General features: G+C 41.2%; 1 pseudogene across 1 annotated transcript; it reads right to left on the minus strand.

The window, feature by feature from the left end:
* Window positions 1-776: 776 nt before the first annotated feature.
* Window positions 777-16,824, minus strand: LOC148145852 (uncharacterized; annotated as a pseudogene). Its single transcript, XR_015761040.1, has 8 exons — window positions 16,726-16,824; window positions 14,765-14,874; window positions 12,947-13,005; window positions 11,531-11,947; window positions 4,564-4,685; window positions 4,276-4,388; window positions 3,216-3,368; window positions 777-2,440 (listed from the first exon to the last, which is right to left on the minus strand). The product of XR_015761040.1 is annotated as an uncharacterized LOC148145852 (transcript).
* Between the last annotated feature and the right edge of the window lie 220 nt (window positions 16,825-17,044).

The raw sequence follows: 17,044 nt of genomic DNA on the forward strand, positions 1-17,044 counted from the left end.
TGGGTTACATCAATATGGAATCATGCCATTCAGGTTTTTAAAAAATCCCACCAACATTCCAAAGATTTCTGAATCAAGTCATATCTAAAGTGCTTAACTGTGCATTGTTTGGATAATGTCATAATATATAGTTAATTCCAGGGAAGAGCATGTAAAGCAATTCGGGACTTGTTTTAAGCAATTACAGTTAGCTGGCTATGTAATAACTTGCCAAAAGTGAATTTGCAAAAGCAAGGGTGCCTTATCCGGGACACCTTCAGAAGTTAGATGACACCAGGTTAAAGTCCAACAGATTAATTTGAAATCACCCCAGTCCAAAACCAGCACCTCTATATCATGGTTACCCAAGACACATCACAGGGCAAGGGCAAGTGTTTCCAAGGATAATAAAAGGGAAGATTCTGATTGAAGTCCTGTTTGTAAAACTAAGTGGGAAATCAGGAGATTTCTGGAAATGTGTGGGTTTTATCTGAAATTTACGCCTAACTTCAGCACAATAGTTCTTCCTCTGATGAACTGGTTATAAAAACAGCAAAAGTTACTATGGTCAGCAGAGAGCCAAGTAATTTTTGTTGAGCACAATCCTAATAAATGAACAAGGGTTACCCACTCCTGAATTTACAAAATTCATATATAATGGGTTCATTCATATTGTAGGGTGGTGAATCAGGAATACAGAAACTAGTGCTGTGTTTTTCTGAGAAATTTAACCTGTATCAGACAAAGCCTTCTGCAATGAATTATTATTTGGTCTTCAATATTTTAAAGTCTAAACCCATCATAGCAGCAAAGAAATACTAAAATATACCATAAATGCGTGACTTTTACAGAAAACTTTAAGACTAAAAAAGCAAGATGATTTCAATGGAGATTATTAATTTAACCATTTAATCTGAAAGTTGTTCACATAGTTTGAAAAGATAATAGCTGACATTATTCTAAATGGGATTCTGTTGAAATACTTTAGGAATTTGGGAGGAAATTGACAAGACATTGGTTAAATCTTCACAAGGAGTAAGAGTGACAGAATGTAATTGTTTGTGGTTTCATGTAAATGTGTCATGTTCAGCTAGTGGTGAAATGTATTTAAAATTAGCTTTCTATCTGTTTAAGAGTGGAGACATGTATGGGACTGCTTTTGTTTCATTTTGGACTATAAGTTGGAATGCAAGCTGGATATTGCTATATAGGTAAAATGCCAGTAGAATTTTGTTGAAAGAAACAGGTCGTGCACATTTTTAGCTGTTCAAGACTATTTTTCGAAGCTGTGAGGGAGATCATTCCATTATTGAGACATACAACACCAGGAGTTTTTGAGTTGGGTAATAACTGCCTGGTGACAGCCCAAGGATTGGTTGAGCTGCAATTTGCAAAAGGACCATGCAGTCAGAAACATCGAGTCTGTAAACAGAGCACTCTCTCTCTCTTTCTCTATGTTGGTGATTAAAAAAAAAACAGAAACTTAAAGAACGGATTTTAAAATTAATCTATCTGATCAACTACTGCTTTAAAGAACATTTATCAATAGAAAACAGTGTGTCATCATTACTAAAACCAAAATTACTGTAAGAAATAACTTTCCAACTTCTGGTCAGGTTTTTTAATCTTCAGAACTTTACTTTTCCAGACTCTATTTTTCTACCCACAATATGTGTCAATCTATTTATTTTCATTTGCCTTATTTGTGAATAAATGTGAGTATGCTTGGAGTTTTAAGAGGCTATAGTTTAAGTTGCATTGTAGCAGAATAATGTTTTTCTTCTCTATTATTCATTGAAGAATAAGTTGTTTTTTTGTAATGAATAGAGTTATTTCCTGTTAATGAAGAAACCTGATGTGAAGTGTTTTTGTCTTGAATAAAAGTCCCATCAGGAAAATTGATCATCTTCGTGGTTTACTTGGTAATTTACACATTTGTGATGGCTTGTGAAATAGTGGGGCTTTATTACTGTTGCATTATTTCCAATTAAATCAGAACAGATTCAACAATAGAGGTGAGAAAGTGTACAGCATTATTAGAAATTAGATAGATTTAATTCAAACTAAATTTCTCAAATGGTATTTTGATGACAGATTTGGAGAATGGGCTAGTTAGCTGATAATATCAATAACTGTGTTCAAATGCTTTGGGAACTTGATGTATCTGTGATGATTTCAGGATTCCTCAGGTTCATTTTCACAGCCATGAAGCTTCGGCTAAGTACTGCAATAAAATAGGGTAGACGGTCTCAAGGTTTTTGTATTTGTTGCTGTGACACACGATCTCCACCCCGTACTGACTGAACCGGAGCTTGTGGTGTTGACTGGACGAGCTGAGGAAGATGATGGCGTAGAGGGCAAAATCAAACACTGGGCTCACCCCCATAAAGCAGCTGCACTGAGGCTTAACCCCATTCTTCCAGTAGAAATGCAACGTGATCAGATGCTTTTTCTCATCCGGCTGTGAGAAGGGTAAAACAAGCCAAAACAAACAGGGAGAGTGTTAGTGCCTAATCGCCTCGAATGATCTACTGCAATCCCTCCACTAAATCCACAAAGTCCTCAATTAAACCCTGAATCCCTCCAGTCCCCTATGGTTAGTTCAGTTGGCTGAATGGCTGGTCTGTGATGCAGAATGACGCCAACAGCACAGGTTCATTTGCCGCACCAGCTGAGATTACCATGACAGCCCTTGCTTCACAACTTTACTCTTCTCTAGGGACATGGTAACTTCCAGGTGAAACTCAACATCAGTCATATCTCTCTAATTAGAGAGTGGGACTATGGGGACTTTGCCTTTTATTATTTATACAGTAATAAAGCCATGTCGAATTTCTAGATTAGAACTGGTGTAACTTACTTGTGGATATCATTATTCCATACATAACTGTACACCTCACCTAGTTACTTTGTTTATTTTCAGTCTGTAACTCACAACAGGAGTTTATTAAATTTTATATAAAGTTCCCCTGAGCCACTCAATTGATTACAATCACCACTGCTCCTTACTCATCCTAAGAATATATTGCCTGAACCTTTCGATTAAATTCCTGCGTCTGACGTATTCCTGAGTCTCTGTTATTCCATCAGTACACCATTCAACCAACATCCACCATCCCATAGCCCTGAATACATGCAGTCTGTAACTCACTTGCAGGTACTTGGTGTTTTATGTGAACTCCTTGATTAGACTTTGTCTGTACCTCAGCATCCTCTCTGACCTGTGCAATGCTCACCTTGAGCTGGTTATCTTGCATTGTGTATCCTCTTAATCCACATGACCCAGCTTTTCCTGAAGGTAGAACTGAATCCAATTGTGGAATCCAATAACTGTTCGTCCACCTCGTGTTTCACCAACAAATACATGCTCAAAACCTGATGAATCGGGGCTGGAGGGAGAAAAGTAGGATGAAGAGAAAATTAGCACAGGTAATCCAGTTGTTTCCCAATTTCCAATTCTGGGGAAAACATTGACTGTCCCTGGGGTACAGTTCCTTACACACTGTCTCTCACTGGGGCATAGTTCCTTGCACACTGACTCTCACTGGGGTACAGTCCCACACACACTGACTCTCACTGGGGTAAAGTTCCACACATTCTGATTCTCACTGGGGTACAGTCCCACACACACTGACCCTCACTGGGGTACAGTTCCGCACAATTCTGATTCTGACTGGGATACAGTTCCACACACACTGACTCTCACTGGGGTACAGTTCCACACAATTCTGATTCTTACTGGGGTACAGTTCTACAGTGTTTCTCACCGGCTAACAATCCCACAGATACTGTGTCTTACAGGTGTGCAGTTTCACAAACAATGTCTCTCATTGACTGCAGTCTTACACACTAATTCTTCATGGGGTATGTTGCCTGAAGAGCTCACACCCATTGGGATACATTTCCACAGAAACTGACTCTTATTGAAATACACTACTACAGGCTCTGACTCTCACTGTGCGTAGTTGCATAGGCATTAACTGTCACTAGGACCAGCATTCATTCTCATCTTTGGTCAGTCTGACATTGCCTTCATGATATTGTTATGGGGATAAGTGGAAGTTTGTACTTTACACCTGCAGAGATTTGCACACATATCTATTTCCGGTATGAAACCACATACATTCATATCTAGACCACACACACAGACACACACACAAAATTACGTAACCAGACCACACTCAAACTGCTAGACAAACACACATTCGCATCCACACCATACAATACTCGCACACACATACGCACACACAGACACACACACACACACACACACAGACAGACACACATAATACTTACTGACTGGAACCTTTGCGAGCATACAGGCAGAACCACTTGTCATACAATTGCTGTTTGAATTATTCTTTGTTCTCTTTTGCCTTCCCCTTCTTGACTAAGTACCTGTGTGCAATCTCAGAAGAAAAAACAAAACATTATAGGAGATGGAAAAGACCAAAGATCACAAAGTCCAACATTCGGTAACATTTTAAACCAGTTACCACCTTGTCATTTGTTTCAAGCCAACTAACACACAGTTCACCTGTAACCATAAAGCTGACTGTCTGAAAGTGTGCACTGTCACGTTACCTGCAGCACTGGGGTTTCCATGACAACATCCAGAAAGCTGTGAATCTCTTGCTCCTCCTCTGAGGTGATGGTCTCTGGTTCTCTTGTGTCAGCTTCATAATTATCCAGCAGGGAAATGAAAGCTGAAAAAGATCATAAAATTGTCTCTGATGTAATCAGTTTTGTGTGTAAACTGGAGAAGGCCAAATAGAGGTGATTTGTTCACGGAGAGCGACACTCAGTTTGAAAGGAAGAGGAAGGAGGAGGACAGGCCGAAGCACTCACAGTGGATCAGAAGGTGGAGTGATGGGGCTATAGTGAGAGTCACATAAATCATGACTCTCTGATCACATGATACTGATGAGAAGACACCCATCTAGCGCAAACATGTGAAGAAGGAGGGCTTAGACATTATAATATAGAGCTGTTTTTGATAACTTGCTGTGTACAAATGTAAGTAAAGGTATGTACAGTACCTAAGGAGTTGAACATTCTTACATAGAGATAAGGAGCAAGCAGATTCCCAGAAAGTGTATGTGCAGCTGCACACAACTGAGATATATGAGGAGAAAGTGAGGTCTGCAGATGCTGGAGATCAGAGATGGAAATGTGTTGCTGGAAAAGCGCAGCAGGTCAGGCAGCATCCAGGGAACAGGAGAATCGACGTTTCGGGCATTAGCCCGAAGAAGGGCTGATGCCCGAAACGTCGATTCTCCTGTTCCCTAGATGCTGCCTGACCTGCTGCGCTTTTCCAGCAACACATTTCCACAACTGAGATATAACAGACTTGTACCTCAATGTACAGGTTGGCTTAAAGATAACGCCTGGTGGCATCTGGGGAAGAACGGCTTCAGAGCTAGGAGCTGAAGTTAAAACAGAGACTAAAGGGCACAGCTGGAAAGAGAGCACCCCAGAGCTGAGCAAAGCTTGAGGATTTTGAGAATAAACGCTGGAAAGGCTGAAGATTCCAAAGGCAAGGAAAAGGAAAACTTCAAAATCTAACCACAAAGCAGTGATGCTCTAAAGAAAGACCCCAAATCAGAACACTTCAACAATAAGAAGGAAATACCCAAATCAATTGGACACAATAATCTGCTGGGATGGCACTCTGGTGACAATCTTTCCTTTAGCTCAGCCCTGTGATGATATGGATGGCCCAAGGTGAGGCCAAATGGGGGAACTCTGGAAGCAACACCCTCAATGCTACAGAGAAGGGCTTCAGGCTTATACAAGAGGGAAGAACTTCATCACCTCCGCTCATTTTTACATGCTGTATATTCAATAGCTGATGGTATTCCAGTTTGACAGCGTGCAAGGAGGTACTACCAAGGATAATGCATTGATTAATTCTTCTGATGCTTATTTTAACCACAAAAGAAAGTTTACTGATCAAAAAGACAAGAATTAACCAGCTATCTCAGCATTTAGGAAAATCAATAAAAAGCTTTGTGATGAATTGATATCGTCTATGTGGGAATGGATCTTTGAGGGATGAATTAATTAGGGACTGTATAGTAGCCAGGGTCAGGGATGAGAAGTTATCTGACTTTCTTCAATCCAAGAAGTATTTGACACTGGTCGCCCTGGTCGAGGAAGGATATTATCAAGCTGGAGAGCGTACAGAAAAGATTTACCAGGATGGTGCTGGGAATGAAAATTTTGAGTTATAGGCCGAGGCTGAATAGACTGGGACTTTTTTCACTGGAGCATAGGAGGTTAAATGGTGACCTTATAGAGGTTTATAAGATCAAGAGGAGTATAGATAAGGTCAATGACAGGTGTCTTTCTCTTATGGTGGGGGATTTCAAGACCGGGGGCATATTTTTAAGGTGAGAAGGGAGAGACTATAAAAGGACACGAGAGGCAACTGTTTTACACAGACAGTGATTCATGTGTGGAATGAATTTCCAGAGGAAATGGCGCATGTGGATACAGTGACAACATTTCAAAGACATTTTGATAAGTACATGGATAAGGAATGTCTGGAAGGATATGGGCCCAAGTGCAGGCAGATGGGACTACTTTAGTTTGGGAACATGTTCGGCATGGGCTGGTTGTGTCTGTGCTGTGTCACTTCCATGACTCTGTGACGCTGGAACAGACAGTCTAATTTGCAATGCACGCAGAAATCAGAGGCCAACATCAGTCAGTTCTGTGAGGAAACATCAGGGATTTTTCTGACTGTAGACTGTATGATGGTGTTGCCACCATCCAAAAAGCACAGCAAAACACCAAGAGAGCAGGAAGCAACATCATCAACTGATTAGGTTTTTAAAAAGTGGAAACAGAATCACATGTGCAACGAAAGTCCTGCAGGGGGAGCTGAGTACTGTCAGTGTGATCACTTGTATTATCACATGTTCAAAAATACTGCAAGTTAATAGCAAGTTAACAGCACCTTCATCAGCTCACAGACAAAGAAAAGGTCCTTAAAAGGGAAATTTGCAAAGAAACTGAAATCATGCAACAAGGGAAAAATAAGAGCAGTTAAAATGCAGGACAAAAGATGCAGACATCATTTCATGGGAAGGTCAGAGTCAAATCAGATTCTTGCCTATCAACATCAAGGTAAAGGGCTTTGAAACATAATTTAATCTCAAACACAAGAACACTCATTTCAAGTCTGGCACGCAGCTTGCCGTGATTGAAATCTGTGACAGTCAAAGCACCACACAAGAAAGATAAAAAGCAGAAGAAAAATATCTCTACAACTTTTAAAAAAAAACGGATACCCAATAAACACACTCTGTCAATTCCTCAAAAACAAACCCAAACAAGCAGACACAACACGATCAAAGACTATAGTCACATTACCTTACATCAAAGACATATCAGAAATTTCCAGACTACTCAGGCCCCTTGGTATCACAGTGCCCACAAACCTACCAACACATCTAAACAGTGACTAATGAACCTAAAGGATCCATTAGATACCTTCAGCAAAACTAACCTCACTTACAAATACCATGCAAGAACTGTTAAAAAAAACTACATTGGACAAACTAGCAGGAAACTTGCCACCAGGATATATGATTACCAACTGGCCACCTGAAAACACGACCCACTATCACTAGACAAAGAAGGACACCACTTTGACCGGGACAACACACACATCCTAGGACAGGTGAAACAAATACACATACGAGAATTCTTAGAGGCATGGCACTCTAACCAGAACTCCATCAATAAATACATCAACTTTTTCAACCTTCTGTTGAAAAATAAAACCGGAAATGACGTCACCCACCTTAAGAAACCAAGATCTATAAATCGAGAGGCTGGACATACCACCAGCGGGACATATCACTGGAGACACTCACTGATGATGTTACCTAGTTATGGTGGCAAAACGTCTGAAAAAACAAACCTTCAAACTCAGTGAGCTAACTTACATACTTAGTCAAAGCAGTGACATAAAACTCCAACATCCAGGATGCACAGATCTTCAAGTGCATGGATAACTTATTTTAATGTTAGTCACAGAGGACAAGATATCAGTGAAGCATGAGATACAATGAGGAATCAGAATGCCTCATTGGTGAGGAGGAACGTGTGTACCTGTCTAGATCTCCTACAAAGAGGAACGACAATGCACCAGAATGCAGATGGGGAAAAAAATTCAGGAAGAATTTCCAAAGCTGTTCAAAAATTCAGGAAACTTGAAGCAGGAGCAGCGCATTACTCCAGAAGAAGCTGCTAAACACACGTTCTTATACACTCAAGGAAAATGTACCATCGTATCATGGGAAGAATATCATTTCAGAAAGTGCACAAACATGTGAACTAGAAGCAGAAGTAGATCATTCGGCCCCTGATTCCTGTTTCATGATTCAAAAAGCTCGTGGCTGATCTGACTGTGTTACAGATTTACATTTCCATCCACTCCCAAAGTGAACAGCCTTTCCTTTCCCGGCCTGGAAAAAAAAACACTTCTACCTTTAAAATATAACCTGGTTCCATCTGCTTCTAAAACAGAGAGTTCCAAAACTGTACAACTCTCTGAAAGAAAATAATTCTCCTCATCTCAGTCCTAAAAGAGCGAGCCCTAATTTTAAAACAGGGTCCTCTAGTTGTGGACTTTCCCACAAGAAGAAACATCATTTCCCCATCCACCTTTCTCTCTCTCTCTATGACCTAGTCAAGACTATTCAAGATCACATACAGTTCAATCAAATCACCCCTCACTCCTCTAAACTCCAGGGTAAACAAGTTCAGTCTGTCCAATCTATCCGAATAAGACGACTGAATTATTCCAGGTCTCAACCTTACAAACCTCCTCTGAACACATTTCTTCTTTATGAAAGCAGGCCAGACCTCATACAATATTTGAGATGTGATTTTGCCAGTGCCCTGTATAACTGAAGCATAACATCCTTACTTTTAAGTTCAGTTCTTCTCACAATAAAACACAGCATTCCATTAGCCTTCCTGATTGCATGCCACATGTACATACTAATGTTTTATGACTGAGGCAGTTGAACACCATGATCCCTATCCACTTCAAACTTTCACGGTCATTCTCTCTGCTCTGCTTTTTTCATTCTTCTTACCCAAGTGAACAACTTCCTATTTTCCCACTTTATATACCAACTGTCAGATTTTGCTCATTCAATCAACCTATCTACTGTATATCTGTCTGCCATTTCCTTCTGTATTCTTCACAATACTTTCCTTACTCTCTTGATGTTATCAGCAAATTTAGTGCTCATGCCTTCACTCCCCTCATCTAACTCATTGATGTAAATTGTAAAAAGTTGGTTCCAGCACAGACTCCTGTGGGTCTACACTCATTACATCCTGCCAAACAGACAGGCACCTATTTATGTCAAGAGTGTGGTGCTGGAAAAGCACAGCAGGTCAGACAGCATCCAAGGAGCAGGAGAATCGACGTTTCGGGAAAAAGCCTTTCATCAGGATTCCTGATGAAGTGCTTTTGCCCGAAATATTGATTCTCCAGTTCCTCAGATGCTGCCTGACCTGCTGTGCTTTTCCAGCACCACACTCTCAACTCTAATCTCTAGCATCTGCAATCCTCACTTTTGCCCAGGCACCTATTTATGCCTACCCATTTTTTTTGCCCGCCAACTAATCTTCTATCCATGCAATTATGTTACTCCCTACACAATGAGAATTCATTTTCTTCAATATCATGGGTAGGTTTGAAGTTTCTTTCACTGTAAAGACTGGTACAAAATATCGATTTAACTACTTGCCCTTGTTCCCCATAATTGCCTCCCCAGATTAATTTTCTAAAGGGTCTATATTCACTTTGACTTCTCTCTTTCTTTTTATATATCTAAAGAAGCTCTGTTGTCAGTGTTGATAATCCTTGCCCTTGTAGTTTATTTTCTCTTTCTTTTTTTTTTGAGTCACCTATGTTGAATTCGGAATTTATTCCAGTTTTCACAGCTATCACTGACATTTACCTCCTCATATGCTTTACCCTTCATCTCAATGATCTCCAAAACCTTCCTGGTTACCCACGATTGGTTTATCCCTCTTTTAGAATCTTCCCCCTTTCTGAGATGTATTGTTCCTGAGAGTCACAATATACATCCCTAAGTGCCTGCTGCTGCCTGCTTCTTCGCATTCTTGAGAATCTATCCTCATTTCTTTGTAATTCCCTTTATTTAAGTTAAACATAGTTGTTTCTGACAAATGTTTCTCACTCTGATTACTACATTCTATCATATTACCATTACTACTTCTGAGGTGATCATTTACTCTGAGGTCATTTACTAAATTTGCTCATGTCCCATTACCAGATCCAAGGTAGCCTGCTCCCTGATTGGCTCTATAACATATTGCCCTCAGAGACTATCCCCCACGCACTTTATGAATTCCTAGGAGACATTACTGTGGATCCAAGGAAGACAAAAGGTACTAAACATTTCCAGCACCAAAGTATGTAAATAATGTGCAATACTTTTTAGGCTTGATGAATTCAGCAAGAAAGTTTACCTCCAACAGACCCGTTTCACTCAAAACTTAACAGAGCTTTTGAAAAAGTTCAGCAGTGGTATTAGCATCAGGAACAGTCTGCAGCTTTTGAAAAGATGTTTAAAAAATGAGAACATAAGAAATAGGAGCAGGAATAGCCCATTCTGCCCCTCAAGCCTGTCCCACCATTCTATAAGATCATGGTTGATCCGTCCAATGCTTCAACTCCTCTTTTTTGCCAGTCCCTCATAGTTCTCAACTCCCTGATAATTTCGAAACCTGTCTACCTCCTCTTTATATACTTGCAATGATATAACTTCCACAACTCTCGAAGGTACAGAATTTCAGATATTCACTACTGTCTCAGAGAAGAAATTCCTTTTCGTTCAGTATTAAGTGGGTGTCCCATCATTCCATAACTGTGTTCTCTAGTCTGAGATTCCCCGACTAGTGGAAACATTTTTTCTTTCAACCATCCATCCTATTAAAGCTACTTCAGAATCTTGTATGTTTCAATAAGGTGACCCAGGATAATTTCTGCTGATGTTTCAGCACATTGCCATCCAGGCCACAGATATCATAGCCACAGATGTATCATCCACAGGATCAGAAACGGTACTTAGTCAAGTGCAATCTGGCAGAGCATGAAATGCTGAATGCTATGATGAGAATTTTGACAGAGTCTGATCAGAGGTATGCAATAGTGAAGAAGGAAGCATTAGCAAATACTTGGGGGGGAGAGAAAGATTTGTAGACTGACAATTTCAGGTCACAATGAATTACAAGTCTTTAGTGAGATTAAAAGAAATCTCAAAACTGTCCCTACATACAAACATTTAAGTTCAGGCTGATGAGATACAATTGTGGTATTCGTGTATGCTCCAGACAAGGTGCAAGTAACAGCAATACACACTTGAGGGCAGCAGTGCATTGAGCAGAAAAAGATCTTGTTCGTATAGGAGAAGTAGAGTCTTGGTCTACAGATGTAACACTTGACAGGCAACTGAGAGCAAGTTCATGCAGCTTAAAAACCTGGCCAGGACTGCACAAAAGTCAGACAACGCCGTCAGCAAGGTGGTCGAAATATAGTCCAACACCGTCAGCAAGGTGGTCGAAATATAGTCCAACACCGTCAGCAAGGTGGTCGAAATATAGTCCAACGCTCTCAGCAAGGTGGTCGAAATATAGTCCAACACTCTTAGCAAGGTGGTCGAAATATAGTCCAACGCCGTCAGCAAGGTGGTCGAAATATAGTCCAACGCTCTCAGCAAGGTGGTCAAAATATAGTCCAACGCCGTCAGCAAGGTGGTCGAAATATAGTCCAACGCTGTCAGCAAGGTGGTCGAAATATAGTCCAACGCTCTCAGCAAGGTGGTCAAAATATAGTCCAACGCCGTCAGCAAGGTGGTCGAAATATAGTCCAACGCTGTCAGCAAGGTGGTCAAAATATAGTTCAGCAGAACAACTGATGAAAAGATACACAAGTGAAAATAATTCTTGACAACTGTGGAAAATGTATTCGTTTACTGCAACCATTGAGGGTAGCAGGAAAGTAATTACAAAGATAAATGGTACAGAAACTGTATGGTACTCCTAGGTAACATAAAGTGCAAAACCAAAATACAACAATCAGCAGTGGCCAGGCATGTTAAAACATATGAAATAAAGATATGAAATTGGAGCAGAAGTTGACCATTCTGCTTATAGAGCCTATTTCATGGTTGATTTATCTATGTTTTGAATTCCACATTCCTTTTAAACCTCAATAATGCTGAATTCCCCTTTCTCACAAGAATCTGTCCAACTAAACCATAAAACTAGTCTTAAAAATAATAATTAATGATTCTCAATTACCTTAAAAATAACTTCACCTTCTGAGGTAGGGAGTAAAAACATTCTCCACATCTCTGTCCTGAAAAGGCACCCTAATTTAAAAACAGTGTCCCCTCTTTGGTTCTGAGCTGACCCACAAAAAGAAACACCCTTTCCAAATCCACAATGTCAAAACTATTCAACTAGCACCTTATTCATCTAAACTCCTGTGGAAACAAGCCTAGCCTATGTGAGCTTTTCTCAAAAACAACCAGCTCTTTCCAGATATCAATCTAGTAAACTTCCTTCAAGTCATCTCCAACATATTTACATAAGGAGACCAAAACTACAAAAAGACATGCCAACTATGGGCCACAAACAGACAACAGCCAATGATTTCACTTAGGAAGGTGCACAGGAAGGGTAGCAATGGATTCGTTTGACTTTACAAAGAAGGGGTATTTTGTTTCAGTCAACAAGATTTGAAGATGCATTGAGGCATCAATAGTTAATTCAACCACAACTGATTTCATGAGCAAGCACTGAAAAGGATCTTTACAAAACACATTTCCCAGGAAATATTGGTATGAGATAATGGACTTCAGTTTATGAAGGCATATCCAGAGGAGGGAGTTAGGTAGGCATCACCCACGTGACAAATTGTCCAAACCATCTTCATCAAACAGAGAGTCAGGAAGACTGGTGAAGACTCTGAGGTCAGATAAGAAGACCAAAAGACATGATTAGATTTGCCCAACCAACCCTTTGAAGATTAACCCACCCAGACCCATTTCCCTCTGACTAATGCAATTTAACTTGGCCAATTCACCTGGCTTGTAGGAGGAAACCGGCATATCCAGAGGAAACCCACACAGAGAGAATGTGCAAACTCCACACAGACAGTCACCTGAGGCTGGAATCGAACCTGGAATCCTGGTGCTGTGAGGCAGCAGTGCTAACCACTGTGCCACCATGCCACCCTTGGAAGCAGAAAACCACAGCAAAAAGCAATAGAGGTGCTCCAACTCTCAGCACAGGGTGAAAACTCTGTCTGCCTTAAAGCTAGGGCACAACATCTGGTTAAGAAAAAGGAAATTTGAAGCTACCATCTTCAGACAAACAGAATACCTGAGATCTTATATTGTCAGAACGTCTGAAGGGACATTCAGGAGAAACTGGAGAGCATTGATTTACTCAAGGTAAGCAGTGAACCCAAGTACATCAGTCAGAGATGTGGGACAGCTGTACTTATGCAACACCAGTGTGCAGTGCAGTTCAAAGAAAAATTGGTGTGTGGTTTGGAGAGGAACTGCAGGTTCTGTGGTCCAATGTTTCTGCTGCCTTAGATTTTCCAGATGGTAGAAATCATAAATTTTGAAGGTCCTGTCAAAGAGGCCTGTGAGAATTCTACAGAGCTTCTTGTATGTGGTATATACTCCTTGCACTACGTTGGTGGGAGAGGGAATGTTGAAGATGTTAGATAAGCAGCTAATCAAGCTGATATTTTGTCCTGGATGTTGTCAAGCTCATTGGGCATTGTTGGAACTGCTTCCGTTCAGGCAAGTGGGGAATATCCCATCACTCCTGACTCGTGCCGGGTAGAAGGTGGACAGGCTTTAGGGAGACAAGAAGTGAGCTACTCACCACAGAATTCCTAGTCTCTGGATTGCTCTTGTCATCACCTTCTTTGCATAAAGTAAAAAGCAAAGTGCTGGGAAAACTCAGCAGGTCTGGAGGTAGCTGTGGAGAAAGACACAAAGTTAACATTTCAAGTCTTCTTTGGAACTTCAGAAACAGTTGAAGAAGATGGTTGGGCCTAGGAGATAAGCCTGAGAGCTTCCCCTAACAGCGCCAGAGACCTGGGTTCAATTCCCGCCTCAGGCGACCGACTGTGTGGAGTTTGCACATTCTCCCTGTGTCTGCGTGGATTTCCTCCGGGTGCTCCGGTTTCCTCCCACAGTCCAAAAAAAAATGTGCAGGTTAGATGAATTGGCCATGCTAAATTGCCTGTAGTGTTAGGTGCAGGGGTAAATGTAGGGGAATGGGTCTGGGTGGGTGCGCTTTGGCGGGTCGGTTGGGCCGAAGGGCCTGTTTCCACACTGTAAGCAATCTAATCTAATCTAATCTAATTCTAATTGACTCTATTTGTGCTAAGGCTCCTTGATGGCACACTCAGTCATGTGCTACATTACTGTCAATAATAATCACTCTCATCTCGCCTCAAGTTCAACCTTTCTGTCCAAATCTGGACCAAGGATGTGAAACATGTTTTCCTCGTGGAAACTAATCTTCACATCAGCGAACAGAATATTGTTGAGTAAGTGTCACTTGATATCACAGTCAATGAAGCCTTTCATCACTTGGCTATTGAGGGAGTAGACTGATGGTAACTGGTGGTTTGGATTTATATACAGGACATACTGGGACGATTTTCCACATGGTAAGGTAGATGTCAGTGTTGTAGCTGTACTGGAACAACTTGGTCAGGGATGTGGCAGGTTCTGGAGCACAGGCTTTCAGTACTATTGCTGGTATGCTGTCAGGGACCTTTGCTTTTGCAATATCCAGTGTCTCCAGGCACTTCGTGATATCACGTAGAGTGAATCAAGTTGTCTGAAAACTGGCATCTGTAATGCTAGGGAGAACAGAAGAAGGCCAAGGTGGATCATCCACTTGGGGGGCTTGCTTAGCTGTGAAATGGTCACTCCAACTGATATTATCATGGATGGATATTGTGACAGGTAAATCAGTGAAACCGAGGACAAGTAACATTTCCTTCTTATTGGTTCCTTCACTCGCTGCCGCAGTCCTATCTAGCAGCAATGTTTTTTAGGACTTGAGCAGCTCAGTCAGTAGTGTGGTGATGCTGCTCCTTTAACAAAGTTATTCTGTCCTTGTTTTTTCCTTGACTGGGGTAGTAAAGGCAGAGGTTCCAATATATCTGGAAATATCTACTTGAAAAGACTTCTAAGTTTTGTTTTGAAACACTTATGCAATGAGAGGAGAGTGGACAGTTCTCCCAGTTCAGAGTTTTCTCTAGTTTTGAGTTAGTTTTTGGCTGGGGACCCAAAGAAACAGCTCCATGCTGACCCTCTCTCTATCTGCAATCTCTCTCCTGTGTTTGAATTTGCCTGTTTGCCAACCGGGGAGGGGGGGAGGTTATGGGATTGAGGGGGGTGTTATGGGATGGTACTGGAATTCAGAACTGCATTTTTGTGTCAGTTGCGTTTTCAAATAGTTATCCTTTCCTAAATTTGGTTTTCTTTTGTTCATGTGTGAATAAATTCTGTTTTGTCTAAAGCCAAGTGGTTTGACCAACTGCATCACTTCAGGAATATTCACCTGCACCTGCTTAAAACAACTGGAAAAGTTAGGATCTGGGCTATCTTCTTACAATGCTTTGGTGGGTGTGTGGCCTGGTCCATAACAGTATTGGTATCATCAAGCCTCTACTGCTGATGGACATTGACATCCCCATTCCAGAGTAGATTCTCTACTTACTGCCAGCCTCAGTACAACTTCAACATGGAGGAGTAGTGATTCATCAGTCACGAGGGAGGATGGCAGGTAATCATCTGTTGGAGGTCTCTTTGCCCGGCTTGACATGATGCCAGTTTAGACAAAAGCTTCCAGATGTTGGAAAGGAGAGCTGGGTTTGACATTGCTGTTTCTAGTGCCTAACTCGATATCAGTGCTCCATCTGGTTATTGATCTTTCAGCCTTTCTAACAGTTTGATATGAATGGGTTGTTGGGCCTTTTCACAGAGCAGTTCGGACTCAGTCGCATTTCTTTGGAGCCAGAGGCCAGAGCTGATAAAAATGTTAAATTTCCTTCTGTAAGGGCATTAGCCAACCAAAGGGAGAGAGTGTGAAAGGGGGAGGAAGGAGAGTGTGTGAGAGGGGGTAGAAAGGAGAGAGTGTGAGAGGGGGAGGAAGGAGAGTGTGTGAGAGGGGAGGAAGGAAAGAGTGTGAGAGGGGGAGGAAGGAGAGAGTGTGAGGGGGGGAGGAAGGAGAGATTAGTTTGAACATAGGAAATATAAGGAAAGAATATTCAAAGACCTGACCATTGTTAGTGATGTTCAGAGTTGGAAGAAACTATAAACAGGTTCAGGAAAAGAGAAGAATGTGATTAGATTAAAGTTAAAATTCAGACAACACCACATTATAATCCAACAGGTTTATTTGGAAGTACTAGCTTTTGGAGCACTGCCCTTTCATCAGGTAACTTGGCAAGTTGTATCACAAACAGTTTGGAGTCCAGACACAGCTGAAGGGCCAGGCAAAAAGCATTTTTTTGCTGTTGTGTACATTGACAATGTATTTACTGCACCTTTTCCAATCTTCTTGGATCAGGAAGAAAACCCGCTGATTGGAACTAAGTGCTAGTGATGGATAATTCCTAATTAACGTTGTGATTTGATGTGAACCTACCTGAAGGTTGATCTTGTAGTCTATCCCTGGCTGCAGTCTGTTAATATCATTGTCCCACAGGATCTGTGCAATCTCCGATAGTTCTGTATTGCTCTCCATTCTGAAGAGAGCAGCAGAATCCTGTCTGAGAAGATAAAACTGGACATTCACTGTCAGGATTGAAGTCAGATAAAAGGAAAATATGATCAGGAGGATGAATATGGATTGTGAGGTCTCAATCCATCACCATCCTTTTGCTACCTCAGCTGAGCTAGAATGTCTCCTTATAATTCCATTCATGAAACCTGAATTCTCACATCTCCCATTTGTCTGTTTGCAA

The sequence above is a fragment of the Chiloscyllium plagiosum genome, unplaced genomic scaffold (genome assembly GCF_037043375.1).
Source record: "Chiloscyllium plagiosum isolate Xiang-an unplaced genomic scaffold, Cpla_swu_hap1 HiC_scaffold_23, whole genome shotgun sequence".
Taxonomy (NCBI): Eukaryota; Metazoa; Chordata; class Chondrichthyes; order Orectolobiformes; family Hemiscylliidae; genus Chiloscyllium; species Chiloscyllium plagiosum.